Below are 24,742 nucleotides of genomic sequence, written 5' to 3' on the forward strand. Positions count from 1 at the left end.
CGCAAAGAGGCATGTCTCTGTAGGCAAAAAACTCATTTCTGACAAAGTTGCCCAAATGCATCTCAGAAGTGTGCAACTTGTTCCCTGAGTTAGAAAACGTCGAGAAACGGTCGTTTCTGCTAGCGCTGTGCTTCTACACATGTATTTGCTGAACGGTGAAAGCGCACAGTAATGCACTTTTCTCCCAGCAAATACACTGTTTCTAAAGATATGGGAACACAGTGAGGAGACACTTGTGGGAGCTACTGTGACTAAAACTGAGCTTCCCTACGCACAGGGAAGCAAGAGAAATGCTGATTTCATCAAACCGAGTTACATACTCAGAATCTGTACTACTGCGCAAATAGGCATGTCTCTGTAGGCAAAAAACTCATTTCTGACAAAGTTGCCCAAATGCATCTCAGAAGTGTGCAACTAGTTCCCTGAGTTAGAAAACGTCGAGAAAGGTCGTTTCTGCTACCGCTGTGCTTCTACACATGTATTTGCTGAACGGTGAAAGCGCACAGTAGTGCACTTTTCTCCCAGCAAATACACTGTTTCTAAGGAACAGGGAACACACTGAGGAGACACTTGTGGGAGCTACTGTGACTAAAAGTGAGCTTCCCTACGCACAGGGAAGCAAGAGAAATGCTGATTTCATCAAGCCCAGTTACATACTCAGAATCTGTACTACTACGCAAATAGGCATGTCTCTTTAGGCAAAAAACTCATTTCTGACAAAGTTGCCCAAATGCATCTCAGAAGTGTGCAATTTGTTCTCTGAGTTAGAAAACGTCGAGAAACGGTCGTTTCTGCTAGCGCTATGCTTCTACACATGTATTTGCTGAAAGGTGAAAGCGCACAGTAATGCACTTTTCTCCCAGCAAATACACTGTTTCTAAGGAACTGGGAACACACTGAGGAGACACTTGTGGGAACTACTGTGACTAAAACTGAGCTTCCCTACGCACAGGGAAGCAAGAGAATGCTGATTTCATCAAGCCCAGTTACCTACTCAGAATCTGTACCTCTGCGCAAATAGGCATGTCTCTGTAGGCAAAAAACTCATTTCTGACAAAGTTGCCCAAATGCATCTCAGAAGTGTGCAACTTGTTCCCTGAGTTAGAAAACGTCGAGAAACGTTCGTTTCTGCTAGCGCTGTGCTTCTACACATGTATTTGCTGAACGGTGAATGCGCACAGTAATGCACTTTTCTCCCAGTAAATACACTGTTTCTAAGGAAATGGGAACACACTGAGGAGACACTTGTGGGAGCTACTGTGACTAAAACTGAGCTTCCCTACGCACAGGGAAGCAAGAGAATGCTGATTTCATCAAGCCCAGTTACATACTCAGAATCTGTACTACTGCGCAAATAGGCATGTCTCTGTAGGCAAAAAACTCATTTCTGACAAAGTTGCCCAAATGCATCTCAGAAGTGTGCAACTTGTTCCCTGAGTTAGAAAACGTCGAGAAACGGTCGTTTCTGCTAGCGCTTTGCTTCTACACATGTATTTGCTGAACGGTGAAAGCGCACAGTAATGCACTTTTCTCCCAGCAAATACACTGTTTCTAAGGAAATGGGAACACCCTGAGGAGACACTTGTGGGAGCTACTGTGACTAAAAGTGAGCTTCCCTACGCACAGTGAAGCAAGAGAAATGCTGATGTCATCAAGCCCAGTTACATACTCAGAATCTGTACTACTGCGCAAATAGGCATGTCTCTGTAGGCAAAAAACTCATTTCTGACAAAGTTGCCCAAATGCATCTCAGAAGTGTGCCACTTGTTCCCTGAGTTAGAAAACGTCGAGAAACGTTCGTTTCTGCTAGCGCTGTGCTTCTACACATGTATTTGCTGAACGGTGAAAGCGCACAGTAATGCACTTTTCTCCCAGCAAATACACTGTTTCTAAGGAACAGGGAACACACTGAGGAGACACTTGTGGGAGCTACTATGACTAAAACTGAGCTTCCCTACGCACAGGGAAGCAAGAGAAATGCTGATTTCATCAAGCCCAGTTACATACTCAGAATCTGTACTACTGCGCAAATAGGCATGTCTCTTTAGGCAAAAAACTCATTTCTGACAAAGTTGCCCAAATGCATCTCAGAAGTGTGCAACTTGTTCCCTGAGTTAGAAAACGTCGAGAAACGTTCGTTTCTGCTAGCGCTGTGCTTCTACACATGTATTTGCTGAACGGTGAAAGCGCACAGTAATGCACATTTCTCCCAGCAAATACACTGTTTCTAAGGAAATGGGAACACACTGAGGAGACACTTGTGGGAGCTACTGTGACTAAAACTGAGCTTCCCTACGCACAGGGAAGCAAGAGAATGCTGATTTCATCAAACCCAGTTACATACTCAGAATCTGTACTACTGCGCAAATAGGGATGTCTCTGTAGGCAAAAAACTCATTTCTGACAAAGTTGCCCAAATGCATCTCAGAAGTGTGCAACTTGTTCCCTGAGTTAGAAAACGTCGAGAAACGTTCGTTTCTGCTAGCGCTGTGCTTCTACACATGTATTTGCTGAACGGTGAAAGCGCACAGTAATGCACTTTTCTCCCAGCAAATACACTGTTTCTAAGGAAATGGGAACACACTGAGGAGACACTTGTGGGAGCTACTGTGACTAAAACTGAGCTTCCCTACGCACAGGGAAGCAAGAGAAATGCTGATTTCATCAAGCCCAGTTACATACACAGAATCTGTACTACTGCGCAAATAGGCAAGTCTCTGTAGGCAAAAAACTCATTTCTGACAAAGTTGCCCAAATGCATCTCAGAAGTGTGCAACTTGTTCCCTGAGTTAGAAAACGTCGAGAAACGGTCGTTTCAGCTAGCGCTGTGCTTCTACACATGTATTTGCTGAACGGTGAAAGCGCACAGTAATGCACTTTTCTCCCAACAAATACACTGTTTCTAAGGAAATGGGAACACACTAAGGAGACACTTGTGGGAGCTACTGTGACTAAAACTGAGCTTCCCTACGCACAGGGAAGCAAGAGAAATGCTGATTTCATCAAGCCCAGTTACATACTCAGAATCTGTACTACTGCGCAAATAGGCATGTCTCTGTAGGCAAAAAACTCATTTCTGACAAAGTTGCCAAAATGAATCTCAGAAGTGTGCCACTTGTTCCCTGAGTTAGAAAACGTCGAGAAACGGTCGTTTCAGCTAGCGCTGTGCTTCTACACATGTATTTGCTGAACGGTGAAAGCACAATAATGCACTTTTCTCCCAGCAAATACACTGTTTCTAAGGAACTGGGAACACACTGAGGAGACACTTGTGGGAGCTACTGTGACTAAAACTGAGCTTCCCTACGCAAAGGGAAGCAAGAGAAATGCTGATTTCATCAAGCCCAGTTACATACTCAGAATCTGTACTACTGCGCAAATAGGCATGTCTCTGTAGACAAAAAAATATTTTTGAGAAAGTTACCCAAATGCATCTCAGAAGTGTGCAACTTGTTCCCTGAGTTAGAAAACGTCGAGAAACGGTCGTTTCTGCTAGCGCTGTGCTTCTACACATGTATTTGCTGAATGGTGAAAGTGCACAGTAATGCACTTTCTCCCAGCAAATACACTGTTTCTAAGGAACTGGGAACACACTGAGGAGACACTTGTGGGAGCTACTGTGACTAAAACTGAGCTTCCCTACGCACAGGGAAGCAAGAGAAATGCTGATTTCATCAAGCCCAGTTACATACTCAGAATCTGTACTACTGCGCAAATAGGCATGTCTCTGTAGGCAAAAAACTCATTTTTGAGAAAGTTACACAAATGCATCTCAGAAGTGTGCAACTTGTTCCCTGAGTTAGAAAACGTCGAGAAACGGTCGTTTCTGCTAGCGCTGTGCTTCTACACACGTATTTGCTGAACGGTCAAAGCGCACAGTAATGCACTTTTCTCCCAGCAAATACACTGTTTCTAAGGAAATGGGAACACACTGAGGAGACACTTGTGGGAGCTACTGTGACTAAAACTGAGCTTCCCTACGCACAGGGAAGCAAGAGGAATGCTGATTTCATCAAGCCCAGTTACATACTCAGAATCTGTACTACTGCGCAAATAGGCATGTCTCTGTAGGCAAAAAACTCATTTCTGACAAAGTTGCCCAAATGCATCTCAGAAGTGTGCAACTTGTTCCCTGAGTTAGAAAACGTCGAGAAACGTTCGTTTCTGCTAGCGCTGTGCTTCTACACATGTATTTGCTGAACGGTGAAAGCGCACAGTAATGCACTTTTCTCCCAGCAAATACACTGTTTCTAAGGAACTGGGAACACACTGAGGAGACACTTGTGGGAGCTACTGTGACTAAAACTGAGCTTCCCTACGCACAGGGAAGCGAGAGAAATGCTGATTTCATCAAGCCCAGTTACATACTCAGAATCTGTACTACTGCGCAAATAGGCATGTCTCTTTAGGCAAAAAACTCATTTCTGACAAAGTTGCCCAAATGCATCTCAGAAGTGTGCAACTTGTTCTCTGAGTTAGAAAACGTCGAGAAACGTTCGTTTCTGCTAGCGCTGTGCATCTACACATGTATTTGCTGAACGGTGAAAGCGCACAGTAATGCACTTTTCTCCCAGCAAATACACTGTTTCTAAGGAAATGGGAACACACTGAGGAGACACTTGTGGGAGCTATGGTGACTAAAACTGAGCTTCCCTACGCACAGGGAAGCAAGAGAAATGCTGATTTCGTCAAGCCCAGTTACGTACTCAGAAACTGTACTACTGAGCAAATAGGCATGTCTCTGTAGGCAAAAAACTCATTTCTGACAAAGTTGCCCAAATGCATCTCAGAAGTGTGCAACTTGTTCCCTGAGTTAGAAAACGTCAAGAAACGGTCATTTCTGCTAGCGCTGTGCTTCTACACATGTACTTGCTGAAGGGTGAAAGCGCACAGTAATGCACTTTTCTCCCAGCAAATACACTGTTTCTAAGGAAATGAGAACACACTGAAGAGACACTTGTGGGAGCTACTGTGACTAAAACTGAGCTTCCCTACGCACAGGGAAGCAAGAGAAATGCTGATTACATCAAGCCCAGTTACATACTAAGAATCTGTACTACTGCGCAAATAGGCATGTCTCTTTAGGCAAAAAACTCATTTCTGACAAAGTTGCCCAAATGCATCTCAGAAGTGTGCAACTTGTTCCCTGAGTTAGAAAACGTCGAGAAACGGTCGTTTCTGCTAGTGCTGTGCTTCTACATATGTATTTGCTGAACGGTGAAAGCGCACAGTAATGCACTTTTCTCCCAGCAAATACACTGTTTCTAAGGAAATGGGAACACACTGAGGAGACACTTGTGGGAGCTACTGTGACTAAAACTGAGCTTCCCTAAGCACAGGGAAGCAAGAGAAATGCTGATTTCATCAAGCCCAGTTACATACTCAGAATCTGTACTTCTGCGCAAATAGGCATGTCTCTGTAGGCAAAAAACTCATTTCTGACAAAGTTGCCCAAATGCATCTCAGAAGTGTGCAACTTGTTCCCTGAGTTAGAAAACATCGAGAAACGGTCGTTTCTGCTAGCGCTGTGCTTCTACACATGTATTTGCTGAAGGGTGAAAGCGCACAGTAATGCACTTTTCTCCCAGCAAATACACTGTTTCCAAGGAAATGGGAACACACTGAGGAGACACTTGTGGGAGCTACTGTGACTAAAACTGAGCTTCCCTACGCACAGGGAAGCAAGAGAAATGCTGATTTCATCAAGCCCAGTTACATACTCAGAATCTGTACTACTGCGCAAATAGGCATGTCTCTTTAGGCAAAAAACTCATTTCTGACAAAGTTGCCCAAATGCATCTCAGAAGTGTGCCACTTGTTCCCTGAGTTAGAAAACGTCGAGAAACGGTCGTTTCTGCTAGCGCTGTGCTTCTACATATGGACTTGCTGAACGGTGAAAGCGCACAGTAATGCACTTTTCTCCCAGCAAATACACTGTTTCTAAGGAAATGGGAACACACTGAGGAGACACTTGTGGGAGCTACTGTGACTAAAACTGAGCTTCCCTACGCACAGGGAAGCAAGAGAAATGCTGATTTCATCAAGCCCAGTTACATACTCAGAATATGTACTACTGCGCAAATAGGCATGTCTTTGTAGGCAAAAAACTCATTTCAGACAATGTTGCCCATATGCATCTCAGAAGTGTGCAACTTGTTCCCTGAGTTAGAGAACGTCGAGAAACGTTCGTTTCTGCTAGCGATGTGCTTCTACACATGTATTTGCTGAACGGTGAAAGCGCACAGTAATGCACTTTTCTCCCAGCAAATACACTGTTTCTAAGGAAATGGGAACACACTGAGGAGACACTTGTGGGAGCTACTGTGACTGAAACTGAGCTTCCCTACGCACAGGGAAGCAAGAGAAATGCTGATTTCATCAAGCCCAGTTACATACTCAGAATCTGTACTACTGCGCAAATAGGCATGTCTCTTTAGGCAAAAAACTCATTTCTGACAAAGTTGCCCAAATGCATCTCAGAAGTGTGCAACTTGTTCCTTGAGTTAGAAAACGTCGAGAAACGGTCATATCTGCTAATGCTGTGCTTCTACACATATATTTGCTGAACGGTGAAAGCGCACAGTAATGCACTTTTCTCCCAGCAAATACACTGTTTCTAAGGAAATGGGAACACACTGAGGAGACACTTGTGGGAGCTACTGTGACTAAAACTGAGCTTCCCTACGCACAGGGAAGCAAGAGAAATGCTGATTTCATCAAGCCCAATTACATACTCAGAATCTGTACTACTGCGCAAATAGGCATGTCTCTAGGCAAAAAACTCATTTCTGACAAAGTTGCCCAAATGCATCTCAGAAGTGTGCAACTTGTTCCCTGAGTTAGAAAACGTCGAGAAACGGTCGTTTCTGCTAGCGCTGTGCTTCTACACATGTATTTGCTGAACGGTGAAAGCGCACAGTAACACACTTTTATCCCAGCAAATACACTGTTTCTATGGAAATGGGAACACACTGAGGAGACACTTGTGGGAGCTACTGTGACTAAAACTGAGCTTCCCTACGCACAGGGAAGCAAGAAAATGCTGATTTCATCAAGCCCAGTTACATACTCAGAATCTGTACTACTGCGCAAATAGGCATGTCTCTTTAGGCAAAAAACTCATTTCTGACAAAGTTGCCCAAATGCATCTCAGAAGTGTGCCACTTGGTCCCTGAGTTAGAAAACGTCGAGAAACGGTCGTTTCTGCTAGCGCTGTGCTTCTACATATGGACTTGCTGAACGGTGAAAGCGCACAGTAATGCACTTTTCTCCCAGCAAATACACTGTTTCTAAGGAAATGGGAACACACTGAGGAGACACTTGTGGGAGCTACTGTGACTAAAACTGAGCTTCCCTATGCACAGGGAAGCAAGAGAAATGCTGATTTCATCAAGCCCAGTTACATACTCAGAATATGTACTACTGCGCAAATAGGCATGTCTTTGTAGGCAAAAAACTCATTTCAGACAATGTTGCCCATATGCATCTCAGAAGTGTGCAACTTGTTCCCTGAGTTAGAGAACGTCGAGAAACGTTCGTTTCTGCTAGCGATGTGCTTCTACACATGTATTTGCTGAACGGTGAAAGCGCACAGTAATGCACTTTTCTCCCAGCAAATACACTGTTTCTAAGGAAATGGGAACACACTGAGGAGACACTTGTGGGAGCTACTGTGACTGAAACTGAGCTTCCCTACGCACAGGGAAGCAAGAGAAATGCTGATTTCATCAAGCCCAGTTACATACTCAGAATCTGTACTACTGCGCAAATAGGCATGTCTTTGTAGGCAAAAAACTCATTTCAGACAATGTTGCCCATATGCATCTCAGAAGTGTGCAACTTGTTCCCTGAGTTAGAGAACGTCGAGAAACGTTCGTTTCTGCTAGCGATGTGCTTCTACACATGTATTTGCTGAACGGTGAAAGCGCAGAGTAATGCACTTTTCTCCCAGCAAATACACTGTTTCTAAGGAAATGGGAACACACTGAGGAGACACTTGTGGGAGCTACTGTGACTGAAACTGAGCTTCCCTACGCACAGGGAAGCAAGAGAAATGCTGATTTCATCAAGCCCAGTTACATACTCAGAATCTGTACTACTGCGCAAATAGGCATGTCTCTTTAGGCAAAAAACTCATTTCTGACAAAGTTGCCCAAATGCATCTCAGAAGTGTGCCACTTGGTCCCTGAGTTAGAAAACGTCGAGAAACGGTCGTTTCTGCTAGCGCTGTGCTTCTACATATGGACTTGCTGAACGGTGAAAGCGCACAGTAATGCACTTTTCTCCCAGCAAATACACTGTTTCTAAGGAAATGGGAACACACTGAGGAGACACTTGTGGGAGCTACTGTGACTAAAACTGAGCTTCCCTATGCACAGGGAAGCAAGAGAAATGCTGATTTCATCAAGCCCAGTTACATACTCAGAATATGTACTACTGCGCAAATAGGCATGTCTTTGTAGGCAAAAAACTCATTTCAGACAATGTTGCCCATATGCATCTCAGAAGTGTGCAACTTGTTCCCTGAGTTAGAGAACGTCGAGAAACGTTCGTTTCTGCTAGCGATGTGCTTCTACACATGTATTTGCTGAACGGTGAAAGCGCACAGTAATGCACTTTTCTCCCAGCAAATACACTGTTTCTAAGGAAATGGGAACACACTGAGGAGACACTTGTGGGAGCTACTGTGACTGAAACTGAGCTTCCCTACGCACAGGGAAGCAAGAGAAATGCTGATTTCATCAAGCCCAGTTACATACTCAGAATCTGTACTACTGCGCAAATAGGCATGTCTTTGTAGGCAAAAAACTCATTTCAGACAATGTTGCCCATATGCATCTCAGAAGTGTGCAACTTGTTCCCTGAGTTAGAGAACGTCGAGAAACGTTCGTTTCTGCTAGCGATGTGCTTCTACACATGTATTTGCTGAACGGTGAAAGCGCAGAGTAATGCACTTTTCTCCCAGCAAATACACTGTTTCTAAGGAAATGGGAACACACTGAGGAGACACTTGTGGGAGCTACTGTGACTGAAACTGAGCTTCCCTACGCACAGGGAAGCAAGAGAAATGCTGATTTCATCAAGCCCAGTTACATACTCAGAATCTGTACTACTGCGCAAATAGGCATGTCTCTTTAGGCAAAAAACTCATTTCTGACAAAGTTGCCCAAATGCATCTCAGAAGTGTGCAACTTGTTCCTTGAGTTAGAAAACGTCGAGAAACGGTCATATCTGCTAACGCTGTGCTTCTACACATATATTTGCTGAACGGTGAAAGCGCACAGTAATGCACTTTTCTCCCAGCAAATACACTGTTTCTAAGGAAATGGGAACACACTGAGGAGACACTTGTGGGAGCTACTGTGACTAAAACTGAGCTTCCCTACGCACAGGGAAGCAAGAGAAATGCTGATTTCATCAAGCCCAATTACATACTCAGAATCTGTACTACTGCGCAAATAGGCATGTCTCTAGGCAAAAAACTCATTTCTGACAAAGTTGTCCAAATGCATCTCAGAAGTGTGCAACTTGTTCCCTGAGTTAGAAAACGTCGAGAAACGGTCGTTTCTGCTAGCGCTGTGCTTCTACACATGTATTTGCTGAACGGTGAAAGCGCACAGTAACACACTTTTATCCCAGCAAATACACTGTTTCTATGGAAATGGGAACACACTGAGGAGACACTTGTGGGAGCTACTGTGACTAAAACTGAGCTTCCCTACGCACAGGGAAGCAAGAAAATGCTGATTTCATCAAGCCCAGTTACATACTCAGAATCTGTACTACTGCGCAAATAGGCATGTCTCTTTAGGCAAAAAACTCATTTCTGACAAAGTTGCCCAAATGCATCTCAGAAGTGTGCCACTTGTTCCCTGAGTTAGAAAACGTCGAGAAACGGTCGTTTCTGCTAGCGCTGTGCTTCTACATATGGACTTGCTGAACGGTGAAAGCGCACAGTAATGCACTTTTCTCCCAGCAAATACACTGTTTCTAAGGAAATGGGAACACACTGAGGAGACACTTGTGGGAGCTACTGTGACTAAAACTGAGCTTCCCTACGCACAGGGAAGCAAGAGAAATGCTGATTTCATCAAGCCCAGTTACATACTCAGAATATGTACTACTGCGCAAATAGGCATGTCTTTGTAGGCAAAAAACTCATTTCAGACAATGTTGCCCATATGCATCTTAGAAGTGTGCAACTTGTTCCCTGAGTTAGAGAACGTCGAGAAACGTTCGTTTCTGCTAGCGATGTGCTTCTACACATGTATTTGCTGAACGGTGAAAGCGCACAGTAATGCACTTTTCTCCCAGCAAATACACTGTTTCTAAGGAAATGGGAACACACTGAGGAGACACTTGTGGGAGCTACTGTGACTGAAACTGAGCTTCCCTACGCACAGGGAAGCAAGAGAAATGCTGATTTCATCAAGCCCAGTTACATACTCAGAATCTGTACTACTGCGCAAATAGGCATGTCTCTGTAGGCAAAAAACTCATTTCTGACAAAGTTGCCCAAATGCATCTCAGAAGTGTGCAACTTGTTCCTTGAGTTAGAAAACGTCGAGAAACGGTCATATCTGCTAACGCTGTGCTTCTACACATATATTTGCTGAACGGTGAAAGCGCACAGTAATGCACTTTTCTCCCAGCAAATACACTGTTTCTAAGGAAATGGGAACACACTGAGGAGACACTTGTGGGAGCTACTGTGACTAAAACTGAGCTTCCCTACGCACAGGGAAGCAAGATAAATGCTGATTTCATCAAGCCCAGTTACATACTCAGAATCTGTACTACTGCGCAAATAGGCATGTCTCTTTAGGCAAAAAACTCATTTCTGACAAAGTTTCCCAAATGCATCTCAGAAGTGTGCAACTTGTTCCCTGAGTTAGATAACGTCGAGAAACGTTCGTTTCTGCTAGCGCTGTGCTTCTACACATGTATTTGCTGAACGGTGAAAGCGCACAGTAATGCACTTTTCTCCCAGCAAAAACACTGTTTCTAAGGAAATGGGAACACACTGAGGAGACACTTGTGGGAGCTACTGTGACTAAAACTGAGCTTCCCTACGCACAGGGAAGCAAGAGAAATGCTGATTTCATCAAGCCCAGTTACATACTCAGAATCTGTACTACTGTGCAAATAGGCATGTCTCTGTAGGCAAAAAACTCATTTCTGACAAAGTTGCCCAAATGCATCTCCGAAGTGTGCAACTTGTTCCCTGAGTTAGAAAACGTCGAGAAACGGTCGTTTCTGCTAGCGCTGTGCTTCTACACATGTATTTGCTGAACGGTGAAAGCACACAGTAATGCACTTTTCTCCCAGCAAATACACTGTTTCTAAGGAAATGGGAACACACTGAGGAGACACTTGTGGGAGCTACTGTGACTAAAACTGAGCTTCCCTACGCACAGGGAAGCAAGAGAAATGCTGATTTCATCAAGCCCAGTTACATACTCAGAATCTGTACTACTGCGCAAATAGGCATGTCTCTGTAGGCAAAAAACTCATTTCTGACAAAGTTGCCCAAGTGCATCTCAGAAGTGTGCAACTTGTTCCCTGAGTTAGAAAACGTCGAGAAACGGTCTTTTCTGCTAGCACTGTGCTTCTACACATGTATTTGCTGAACGGTGAAAGCGCAGAGTAATGCACTTTTCTCCCAGCAAATACACTGTTTCTAAGGAAATGGGAACACACTGAGGAGACACTTGTGGGAGCTACTGTGACTAAAACTGAGCTTCCGTACGCACAGGGAAGCAAGAGAAATGCTGATTTCATAAAGCCCAGTTACATACTCAGAATCTGTACTACTGCGCAAATAGGCATGTCTCTTTAGGCAAAAAACTCATTTCTGACAAAGTTGCCCAAATGCATCTCAGAAGTGTGCAACTTGTTCCCTGAGTTAGAAAACGTCGAGAAACAGTCGTTTCTGCTAGCGCTGTGCTTCTACACATGTATTTGCTGAACGGTGAAAGCACATAGTAATGCACTTTTCTCCCAGCAAATACACAGTTTCTAAGGAAATGGGAACACACTGAGGAGACACTTGTAGGAGCTACTGTGACTAAAACTGAGCTTCCCTACACAGAGGGAAGCAAGAGAAATGCTGATTTCATCAAGCCCAGTTACATACTCAGAATCTGTACTACTGGGCAAATAGGCATGTCTCTGTAGGCAAAAAACTCATTTCTGACAAAGTTGCCCAAATGCATCTCAGAAGTGTGCAACTTGTTCCCTGAGTTTGAAAACGTCGAGAAACGATCTTTTCTGCTAGCGCTGTGCTTCTACACATGTATTTGCTGAACGGTGAAAGCGCACAGTAATGCACTTTTCTCCCAACAAATACACTGTTTCTAAGGAAATGGGAACACACTGAGGAGACACTTGTGGGAGCTACTGTGACTAAAACTGAGCTTCCCTATGCACAGGGAAGCAAGAGAAATGCTGATTTCATCAAGCCCAGTTACATACTCAGAATCTGTACTACTGCGCAAATAGGCATGTCTCTTTAGGCAAAAAACTCATTTCTGACAAAGTTGCCCAAATGCATCTCAGAAGTGTGCAACTTGTTCCCTGAGTTAGAAAACGTCGAGAAACGGTCGTTTCTGCTAGCGCTGTGCTTCTACACATGTATTTGCTGAACGGTGAAAGCACACAGTAATGCACTTTTCTCCCAGCAAATACACTGTTTCTAAGGAAATGGGAACACACTGAGGAGACACTTGTGGGAGCTACAGTGACTAAAACGGAGCTTCCCTACGCACAGGGAAGCAAGAGAAATGCTGATTTCATCAAGCCCAGTTACATACTCAGAATCTGTATAACTGCGCAAATAGGGATGTCTCTGTAGGCAAAAAACTCATTTCTGACAAAGTTGCCCAAATGCATCTCCGAAGTGTGCAACTTGTTCCCTGAGTTAGAAAACGTCGAGAAACGGTCTTTTCTGCTAGCGCTGTGCTTCTACACATGTATTTGCTGAACGGTGAAAGCGCACAGTAATGCACTTTTCTCCCAGCAAATACACTGTTTCTAAGGAAATGGGAACCCACTGAGGAGACACTTGTGGGAGCTACTGTGACTAAAACTGAGCTTCCCTACGCACAGGGAAGCAAGATAAATGCTGATTTCATCAAGCCCAGTTACATACTCAGAATCTGTACTACTGCGCAAATAGGCATGTCTCTTTAGGCAAAAAACTCATTTCTGACAAAGTTTCCCAAATGCATCTCAGAAGTGTGCAACTTGTTCCCTTAGTTAGAAAACGTCGAGAAACGGTCTTTTCTGCTAGCGCTGTGCTTCTACACATGTATTTGCTGAACGGTGAAAGCGCACAGTAATGCACTTTTCTCCCAGCAAATACACTGTTTCTATGGAAATGGGAACACACTGAGGAGACACTTGTGGGAGCTACTGTGACTAAAACTGAGCTTCCCTACGCACAGGGAAGCAAGAGAAATGCTGATTTCATCAAGCCCAGTTACATACTCAGAATCTGTACTACTGCGCAAATAGGCATGTCTCTGTAGGCAAAAAATCATTTCTGACAAAGTTGCCCAAATGTATCTCAGAAGTGTGCAACATGTTCCCTGAGTTAGAAAACGTCGAGAAACGGTCGTTTCTGCTAGCGCTGTGCTTCTACACATGTATTTGCTGAACGGTGAAAGCGCACAGTAATGCACTTTTCTCCCAGCAAATACACTGTTTCTAAGGAAATGGGAACACACTGAGGAGACACTTGTGGGAGCTACTGTGACTAAAACTGAGCTTCCCTACGCACAGGGAAGCAAGAGAAATGCTGATTTCATCAAGCCCAGTTATATACTCAGAATCTGTACTACTGCGCAAAAAAGCATGTCTCTTTAGGGAAAAAACTCATATCTGACAAAGTTGCCCAAATGCATCTCAGAAGTGTGCAACTTGTTCCCTGAGTTAGATAACGTCGAGAAACGGTCGTTTCTGCTAGCGCTGTGCTTCTACACATGTATTTGCTGAACGGTGAAAGCGCACAGTAATGCATTTTTCTCCCAGCAAAAACACTGTTTCTAAGGAAATGGGAACACACTGAGGAGACACTTGTGGGAGCTACTGTGACTAAAACTGAGCTTCCCTACGCACAGGGAAGCAAGAGAAATGCTGATTTCATCAAGCCCAGTTACATACTCAGAATCTGTACTACTGTGCAAATAGGCATGTCTCTGTAGGCAAAAAACTCATTTCTGACAAAGTTGCCCAAATGCATCTCAGAAGTCTGCAACTTGTTCCCTGAGTTAGAAAACGTCGAGAAACGGTCGTTTCTGCTAGCGCTGTGCTTCTACACATGTATTTGCTGAACGGTGAAAGCGCACAGTAATGCACTTTTCTCCCAGCAAATACACTGTTTCTAAGGAAATGGGAACACACTGAGGAGACACTTGTGGGAGCTACTGTGACTGAAACTGAGCTTCCCTACGCACAGGGAAGCAAGAGAAATGCTGATTTCATCAAGCCCAGTTACATACTCAGAATCTGTACTACTGGGCAAATAGGCATGTCTCTGTAGGCAAAAAACTCATTTCTGACAAAGTTGCCCAAATGCATCTCAGAAGTGTGCAACTTGTTCCCTGAGTTAGAAAACGTCGAGAAACGGTCTTTTCTGCTAGCGCTGTGCTTCTACACATGTATTTGCTGAACGGTGAAAGCGCAGAGTAATGCACTTTTCTCCCAGCAAATACACAGTTTCTAAGGAAATGGGAACACACTGAGGAGACACTTGTAGGAGCTACTGTGACTAAAACTGAGCTTCCCTACACAGAGGGAAGCAAGAGAAATGCTGATTTCATCAAGCCCAGTTACATACTCAGAATCTGTACTACTGGGCAAATAGGCATGTCTCTGTAGGCAAAAAACTCATTTCTGACAAAGTTGCCCAAATGCATCTCAGAAGTGTGCAACTTGTTCCCTGAGTTTGAAAACGTCGAGAAACGATCTTTTCTGCTAGCGCTGTGCTTCTACACATGTATTTGCTGAACGGTGAAAGCGCACAGTAATGCACTTTTCTACCAGCAAATACACTGTTTCTAAGGAAATGGGAACACACTGAGGAGACACTTGTGGGAGCTACTGTGACTAAAACTGAGCTTCCCTACGCACAGGGAAGCAAGAGAAATGCTGATTTCATCAAGCCCAGTTACATACTCAGAATCTGTACTACTGCGCAAATAGGCATGTCTCTTTAGGCAAAAAACTCATTTCTGACAAAGTTGCCCAAATGCATCTCAGAAGTGTGCAACTTCTTCCCTGAGTTAGAAAACGTCGAGAAACGGTCGTTTCTGCTAGCGCTGTGCTTCTACACATGTATTTGCTGAACGGTGAAAGCGCACAGTAATGCACTTTTCTCCCAGCAAATACACTGTATCGAAGGAAATGGGAACACACTGAGGAGACACTTGTGGGAGCTACTGTGACTACAACTGAGCTTCCCTACAGACAGGGAAGCAAGAGAAATGATGATTTCATCAAGCCCAGTTACATACTCAGAATCTGTACTACTGCGCAAATAGGCATGTCTCTGTAGGCAAAAAACTCATTTCTGACAAAGTTGACCCAATGCATCTCAGAATTGTGCAACTTGTTCTCTAAGTTAGAAAACGTCGAGAAACGTTCGGTTCTGCTAGCGCTGTGCTCCTACACATGTATTTGCTGAACGGTGAAAGCGCACAGTAATGCACTTTTCTCCCAGCAAATACACTGTTTCTAAGGAAATGGGAACACACTGAGGAGACACTTGTGGGAGCTACTGTGACTAAAACTGAGCTTCCCTACGCACAGGGAAGCAAGAGAAATGCTGATTTCATCAAGCCCAGTTACATACTCAGAATCTGTACTACTGCGCAAATAGGCATGTCTCTGTAGGCAAAAAACTCATTTCTGACAAAGTTGCCCAAATGCATCTCAGAAGTGTGCAACTTGTTCCCTGAGTTAGAAAACGTCGAGAAACGGTCGTTTCTGCTAGGGCTGTGCTTCTACACATGTATTTGCTGAACGGTGAAAGCACACAGTAATGCACTTTTCTCCCAGCAAATACACTGTTTCTAAGCAAATGGGAAGACACTGAGGAGACACTTGTGGGAGCTACTGTGGCTAAAACTGAGCTTCCCTACGCACAGGGAAGCAAGAGAAATGCTGATTTCATCAAGCCCAGTTACATACTCAGAATCTGTACTACTGCGCAAATAGGCATGTCTCTGTAGGCAAAAAACTCATTTCTGACAAAGTTGACCCAATGCATCTCAGAATTGTGCAACTTGTTCTCTAAGTTAGAAAACGTCGAGAAACGTTCGGTTCTGCTAGCGCTGTGCTCCTACACATGTATTTGCTGAACGGTGAATGAGTTTAGGCAAAAAACTCATTTCTGACAACGTTTCCCAAATGCATGTCAGAAGTGTGCAACTTCTTCCCTGAGTTAGAAAACGTCGAGAAACGTTCGTTTCTGCTAGCGCTGTGCTTCTACACATGTATTTGCTGAACGGTGAAAGCGCACAGTAATGCACTTTTCTCCCAGCAAATACACTGTTTCTAAGGAAATGGGAACACACTGAGGAGACACTTGTGGGAGCTACTGTGACTAAAACTGAGCTTCCCTACGCACAGGGAAGCAAGAGAAATGCTGATTTCATCAAGCCCAGCTATATACTCAGAATTTGTACTACTGCGCAAATAGGCATGTCTCTGTAGGCAAAAAACTCATTTTTGAGAAAGTTACCCAAATGCATCTCAGAAGTGTGCAACTTGTTCCCTGAGTTAGAAAACGTCGAGAAACGTTCGTTACTGCTAGCGCTGTGCTTCTACACATGTATTTGCTGAACGGTGAAAGCGCACAGTAATGCACTTTTCTCCCAGCAAATACACTGTTTCTAAGGAAATGGGAACACACTGAGGAGACACTTGTGGGAGCTACTGGGACTAAAACTGAGCTTCCCTACGCACAGGGAAGCAATAGAAATGCTGATTTCATCAAGCCCAGTTACATACTCAGAATCTGTACTACTGCGCAAATAGGCATGTCTCTGTAGGCAAAAAACTCATTTCTGACAAAGTTGCCCAAATGCATCTCAGAAGTGTGCCACTTGTTCCCTGAGTTAGAAAACGTCGAGAAACGTTCGTTTCTGCTAGCGCTGTGCTTCTACACATGTATTTGCTGAACGGTGAAAGCGCACAGTGATGCACTTTTCTCCCAGCAAATACACTGTTTCTAAGGAAATGGGAACACACTGAGGAGACACTTGTGGGAGCTACTGTGACTAAAACTGAGCTTCCCTACGCACAGGGAAGCAAGAGAAATGCTGATTTCATCAAGCCCAGTTACATACTCAGAATCTGTACTACTGCGCAAATCGGCATGTCTCTGTAGGCAAAAAACTCATTTCTGACAAAGTTGCCCAAATGCATCCCAGAAGTGTAAAACTTGTTCCCTGAGTTAGAAAATGTCGAGAAACGGTCGTTTCTGCTAGCGCTGTGCTTCTACACATGTATTTGCTGAACAGTGAAAGCGCACAGTAATGCACTTTTCTCCCAGCAAATACACTGTTTCTAAGGAAAGTGGAACACACTGAGGAGACACTTGTGGGAGCTACTGGGACTAAAACTGAGCTTCCCTATGCACAGGGAAGCAAGAGAAATGCTGATTTCATCAAGCCCAGTTACATACTCAGAATCTGTACTACTGTGCAAATAGGCATGTCTCTGTAGGCAAAAAACTCATTTCTGACAAAGTTGCCCAAATGCAATCAGAAGTGTGCAACTTATTCCCTGAGTTAGAAAACGTCGAGAAACGGTCGTTTCTGCTAGCGCTGTGCTTCTACACATGTATTTGCTGAACGGTGAAAGCACAAAGTGATGCACTTTTCTCCCAGCAAATACACTGTTTCTAAGGAAATGGGAACACACTGAGGAGACACTTGTGGGAGCTACTGTGACTAAATTGAACTTTTCTATGCACAGGGAAACAAGAGAAATGCTGATTTCATCAAGCCCAGTTACATACTCAGAATCTGTACTACTGCGCAAATAGGCATGTCTCTGTAGGCAAAAAACTCATTTCTGACAAAGTTGCCCAAATGCATCTCAGAAGTGTGCAACTTGTTCCCTGAGTTAGAAAACGTCGAGAAACGTTCGTTTCTGCTAGCGCTGTGCTACTACACATGTATTTGCTGAACGGTGAAAGCGCACAGTAATGCACTTTTCTCCCAGCAAATACACTGTTTCTAAGGAAATGGGAACACACTGAGGAGACACTTGTGGGAGCTACTGTGACTAAAACTGAGCTTCCCTACGCACAGGGAAGCAAGAGAAATGCTGATTTCATCAAGCCCAGTTACATACTCAGAATTTGTACTACTGCGCAAATAGGCATGTCTCTGTAGGCAAAAAACTCATTTCTGACAAAGTTGCCCAAATGCATCTCAGAAGTGTGCAACTTGTTTTCTGAGTTAGAAAACGTCGAGAAACGGTCGTTTCAGCTAGCGCTGTGCTTCTACACATGTATTTGCTGAACGGTGAAAGCGCACAGTAATGCACTTTTCTCCCAGCAAATACACTGTTTCTAAGGAACTGGGAACACACTGAGGAGACACTTGTGGGAGCTACTGTGACTAAAACTGAGCTTCCCTACGCACAGGGAAGCAAGAGAAATGCTGATTTCATCAAGCCCAGTTACATACTCAGAATCTGTACTACTGCGCGAATTGGCATGTCTCTGTAAGCAAAAAACTCATTTTTGAGATAGTTACACAATTGCACCTCAGAAGTGTGCAACTTGTTCCCTGAGTTAGAAAACGTCGAGAAACGTTCGTTTCTGCTAGCGCTGTGCTTCTACACATGTATTTGCTGAACGGTGAAAGCGCACAGTAATGCACTTTTCTCCCAGCAAATACACTGTTTCTAAGGAAAGGGGAACACACTGAGGAGACACTTGTGGGAGCTACTGGGACTAAAACTGAGCTTCCCTATGCACAGGGAAGCAAGAGAAATGCTGATTTCATCAAGCCCTGTTACATACTCAGAATCTGTACTACTGCGCAAATAGGCATGTCTCTGTAGGCAAAAAACTCATTTCTGACAAAGTTGCCCAAATGCAACTCAGAAGTGTGCAACTTGTTCCCTGAGTTAGAAAACGTCGAGAAACGGTCGTTTCTGCTAGCGCTGTGCTTCTACACATGTATTTGCTGAACAGTGAAAGCACAAAGTGATGCACTTTTCTCCCAGCAAATACACTGTTTCTAAGGAAATGGGAACACACTGAGGAGACACTTGTGAGAGCTACTGTGACTAAACTGACCTTCCCTATGCACAGGGAAACAAGAGAAATGCTGATTTCATCAAGCCCAGTTACATACTCAGAATCTGTACTACTGCGCAAATAGGCATGTCTCTGTAGGCAAAAAACTCATTTCTGACAAAGTTGCCGAAATGCATCTCAGAAGTGTGCAACTTGTTCCCTGAGTTAGAAAACGTCGAGAAACGTTCGTTTCTGCTAGCGCTGTGCTTTTACACATGTATTTGCTGAACTGTGAAAGTGCACAGTAATGCACTTTTATCCCAGCAAATACACTGTTTCTAAGGAACTGGGAACACACTGAGGAGACACTTGTTGGAGCTACTGTGACTAAAACTGAGCTTCCCTACGCATAGGGAAGCAAGAGAAATGCTGATTTCATCCAGCCCAGTTACATACTCAGAATCTGTACTACTGCGCAAATCGGCCTGTCTCTGTAGGCAAAAAACTCATTTCTGACAAAGTTGCCCAAATGCATCTCAGAAGTGTGCAACTTGTTCCCTGAGTTAGAAAACGTCGAGAAACGTTCGTTTCTGCTAGCGCTGTGCTTCTACACATGTATTTGCTGAACGGTGAAAGCGCACAGTAATGCACTTTTCTCCCAGCAAATACACTGTTTCTAAGGAAATGGGAACACACTGAGGAGACACTTGTGGGAGCTACTGTGACTAAAACTGAGCTTCCCTACGCACAGGGAAGCAAGAGAAATGCTGATTTCATCAAGCCCAGTTACATACTCAGAATCTGTACTACTGCGCAAATAGGCATGTCTCTGTAGGCAAAAAACTCATTTCTGACAAAGTTGCCCAAATGCATCTCAGAAGTGTGCAACTTGTTTTCTGAGTTAGAAAACGTCGAGAAACGGTCGTTTCAGCTAGCGCTGTGCTTCTACACATGTATTTGTGAACGGTGAAAGCGCACAGTAATGCACTTTTCTCCCAGCAAATACACTGTTTCTAAGGAACTGGGAACACACTGAGGAGACACTTGTGGGAGCTACTGTGACTAAAACTGAGCTTCCCTACGCACAGGGAAGCAAGAGAAATGCTGATTTCATCAAGCCCAGTTACATACTCAGAATCTGTACTACTGCGCAAATTGGCATGTCTCTGTAAGCAAAAAACTCATTTTTGAGATAGTTACACAATTGCACCTCAGAAGTGTGCAACTTGTTCCCTGAGTTAGAAAACGTCGAGAAACGGTCGTTTCTGCTAGCGCTGTGCTTCTACACATGTATTTGCTGAACGGTGAAAGCACAAAGTGATGCACTTTTCTCCCAGCAAATACACTGTTTCTAAGGAAATGGGAACACACTGAGGAGACACTTGTGGGAGCTACTGTGACTAAACTGAGCTTCCCTATGCACAGGGAAACAAGAGAAATGCTGATTTCATCAAGCCCAGTTACATACTCAGAATCTGTACTACTGCGCAAATAGGCATGTCTCTGTAGGCAAAAAACTCATTTCTGACAAAGTTGCCCAAATGCATCTCAGAAGTGTGCAACTTGTTCCCTGAGTTAGAAAACGTCGAGAAACGTTCGTTTCTGCTAGCGCTGTGCTACTACACATGTATTTGCTGAACGGTGAAAGCGCACAGTAATGCACTTTTCTCCCAGCAAATACACTGTTTCTAAGGAAATGGGAACACACTGAGGAGACACTTGTGGGAGCTACTGTGACTAAAACTGAGCTTCCCTACGCACAGGGAAGCAAGAGAAATGCTGATTTCATCAAGCCCAGTTACATACTCAGAATCTGTACTACTGCGCAAATAGGCATGTCTCTGTAGGCAAAAAACTCATTTCTGACAAAGTTGCCCAAATGCATCTCAGAAGTTTGCAACTTGTTTTCTGAGTTAGAAAACGTTGAGAAACGGTCGTTTCAGCTAGCGCTGTGCTTCTACACATGTATTTGCTGAACGGTGAAAGCGCACAGTAATGCACTTTTCTCCCAGCAAATACACTGTTTCTAAGGAACTGGGAACACACTGAGGAGACACTTGTGGGAGCTACTGTGACTAAAACTGAGCTTCCCTACGCACAGGGAAGCAAGAGAAATGCTGATTTCATCAAGCCCAGTTACATACTCAGAATCTGTACTACTGCGCAAATTGGCATGTCTCTGTAAGCAAAAAACTCATTTTTGAGATAGTTACACAATTGCACCTCAGAAGTGTGCAACTTGTTCCCTGAGTTAGAAAACGTCGAGAAACGTTCGTTTCTGCTAGCGCTGTGCTTCTACACATGTATTTGCTGAACGGTGAAAGCGCACAGTAATGCACTTTTCTCCCAGCAAATACACTGTTTCTAAGGAAAGGGGAACACACTGAGGAGACACTTGTGGGAGCTACTGGGACTAAAACTGAGCTTCCCTATGCACAGGGAAGCAAGAGAAATGCTGATTTCATCAAGCCCTGTTACATACTCAGAATCTGTACTACTGCGCAAATAGGCATGTCTCTGTAGGCAAAAAACTCATTTCTGACAAAGTTGCCCAAATGCAACTCAGAAGTGTGCAACTTGTTCCCTGAGTTAGAAAACGTCGAGAAACGGTCGTTTCTGCTAGCGCTGTGCTTCTACACATGTATTTGCTGAACAGTGAAAGCACAAAGTGATGCACTTTTCTCCCAGCAAATACACTGTTTCTAAGGAAATGGGAACACACTGAGGAGACACTTGTGAGAGCTACTGTGACTAAACTGACCTTCCCTATGCACAGGGAAACAAGAGAAATGCTGATTTCATCAAGCCCAGTTACATACTCAGAATCTGTACTACTGCGCAAATAGGCATGTCTCTGTAGGCAAAAAACTCATTTCTGACAAAGTTGCGGAAATGCATCTCAGAAGTGTGCAACTTGTTCCCTGAGTTAGAAAACGTCGAGAAACGTTCGTTTCTGCTAGCGCTGTGCTTTTACACATGTATTTGCTGAACTGTGAAAGTGCACAGTAATGCACTTTTCTCCCAGCAAATACACTGTTTCTAAGGAACTGGGAACACACTGAGGAGACACTTGTTGGAGCTACTGTGACTAAAACTGAGCTTCCCTACGCACAGGGAAGCAAGAGAAATGCTGATTTCATCCAGCCCAGTTACATACTCAGAATCTGTACTACTGCGCAAATCGGCCTGTCTCTGTAGGCAAAAAACTCATTTCTGACAAAGTTGCCCAAATGCATCTCAGAAGTGTGCAACTTGTTCCCTGAGTTAGAAAACGTCGAGAAACGTTCGTTTCTGCTAGCGCTGTGCTTCTACACATGTATTTGCTGAACGGTGAAAGCGCACAGTAATGCACTTTTCTCCCAGCAAATACACTGTTTCTAAGGAAATGGGAACACACTGAGGAGACACTTGTGGGAGCTACTGTGACTAAAACTGAGCTTCCCTACGCACAGGGAAGCAAGAGAAATGCTGATTTCATCAAGCCCAGTTACATACTCAGAATCTGTACTACTGCGCAAATAGGCATGTCTCTGTAGGCAAAAAACTCATTTCTGACAAAGTTGCCCAAATGCATCTCAGATGTGTGCAACTTGTTTTCTGAGTTAGAAAACGTCGAGAAACGGTCGTTTCAGCTAGCGCTGTGCTTCTACACATGTATTTGTGAACGGTGAAAGCGCACAGTAATGCACTTTTCTCCCAGCAAATACACTGTTTCTAAGGAACTGGGAACACACTGAGGAGACACTTGTGGGAGCTACTGTGACTAAAACTGAGCTTCCCTACGCACAGGGAAGCAAGAGAAATGCTGATTTCATCAAGCCCAGTTACATACTCAGAATCTGTACTACTGCGCAAATTGGCATGTCTCTGTAAGCAAAAAACTCATTTTTGAGATAGTTACACAATTGCACCTCAGAAGTGTGCAACTTGTTCCCTGAGTTAGAAAACGTCGAGAAACGGTCGTTTCTGCTAGCGCTGTGCTTCTACACATGTATTTGCTGAACGGTGAAAGCACAAAGTGATGCACTTTTCTCCCAGCAAATACACTGTTTCTAAGGAAATGGGAACACACTGAGGAGACACTTGTAGGAGCTACTGTGACTAAACTGAGCTTCCCTATGCACAGGGAAACAAGAGAAATGCTGATTTCATCAAGCCCAGTTACATACTCAGAATCTGTACTACTGCGCAAATAGGCATGTCTCTGTAGGCAAAAAACTCATTTCTGACAAAGTTGCCCAAATGCATCTCAGAAGTGTGCAACTTGTTCCCTGAGTTAGAAAACGTCGAGAAACGTTCGTTTCTGCTAGCGCTGTGCTACTACACATGTATTTGCTGAACGGTGAAAGCGCACAGTAATGCACTTTTCTCCCAGCAAATACACTGTTTCTAAGGAAATGGGAACACACTGAGGAGACACTTGTGGGAGCTACTGTGACTAAAACTGAGCTTCCCTACGCACAGGGAAGCAAGAGAAATGCTGATTTCATCAAGCCCAGTTACATACTCAGAATCTGTACTACTGCGCAAATAGGCATGTCTCTGTAGGCAAAAAACTCATTTCTGACAAAGTTGCCCAAATGCATCTCAGAAGTGTGCAACTTGTTTTCTGAGTTAGAAAACGTCGAGAAACGGTCGTTTCAGCTAGCGCTGTGCTTCTACACATGTATTTGCTGAACGGTGAAAGCGCACAGTAATGCACTTTTCTCCCAGCAAATACACTGTTTCTAAGGAACTGGGAACACACTGAGGAGACACTTGTGGGAGCTACTGTGACTAAAACTGAGCTTCCCTACGCACAGGGAAGCAAGAGAAATGCTGATTTCATCAAGCCCAGTTACATACTCAGAATCTGTACTACTGCGCAAATTGGCATGTCTCTGTAAGCAAAAAACTCATTTTTGAGATAGTTACACAATTGCACCTCAGAAGTGTGCAACTTGTTCCCTGAGTTAGAAAATGTCGAGAAACGTTCGTTTCTGCTAGCGCTGTGCTTCTACACATATATTTGCTGAACGGTGAAAGCGCACAGTAATGCACTTTTCTCCCAGCAAATACACTGTTTCTAAGGAAAGGGGAACACACTGAGGATACACTTGTGGGAGCTACTGGGACTAAAACTGAGCTTCCGTATGCACAGGGAAGCAAGAGAAATGCTGATTTCATCAAGCCCTGTTACATACTCAGAATCTGTACTACTGCGCAAATAGACATGTCTCTGTAGGCAAAAAACTCATTTCTGACAAAGTTGCCTAAATGCAACTCAGAAGTGTGCAACTTGTTCCCTGAGTTAGAAAACGTCGAGAAACGGTCGTTTCTGCTAGCGCTGTGCTTCTACACATGTATTTGCTGAACAGTGAAAGCACAAAGTGATGCACTTTTCTCCCAGCAAATACACTGTTTCTAAGGAAATGGGAACACACTGAGGAGACACTTGTGAGAGCTACTGTGTCTAAACTGACCTTCTCTATGCACAGGGAAACA

The sequence above is a fragment of the Acomys minous genome (genome assembly GCF_964271855.1).
Source record: "Acomys minous genome assembly, contig: scaffold_23, whole genome shotgun sequence".
Classification (NCBI taxonomy): Eukaryota; Metazoa; Chordata; class Mammalia; order Rodentia; family Muridae; genus Acomys; species Acomys minous.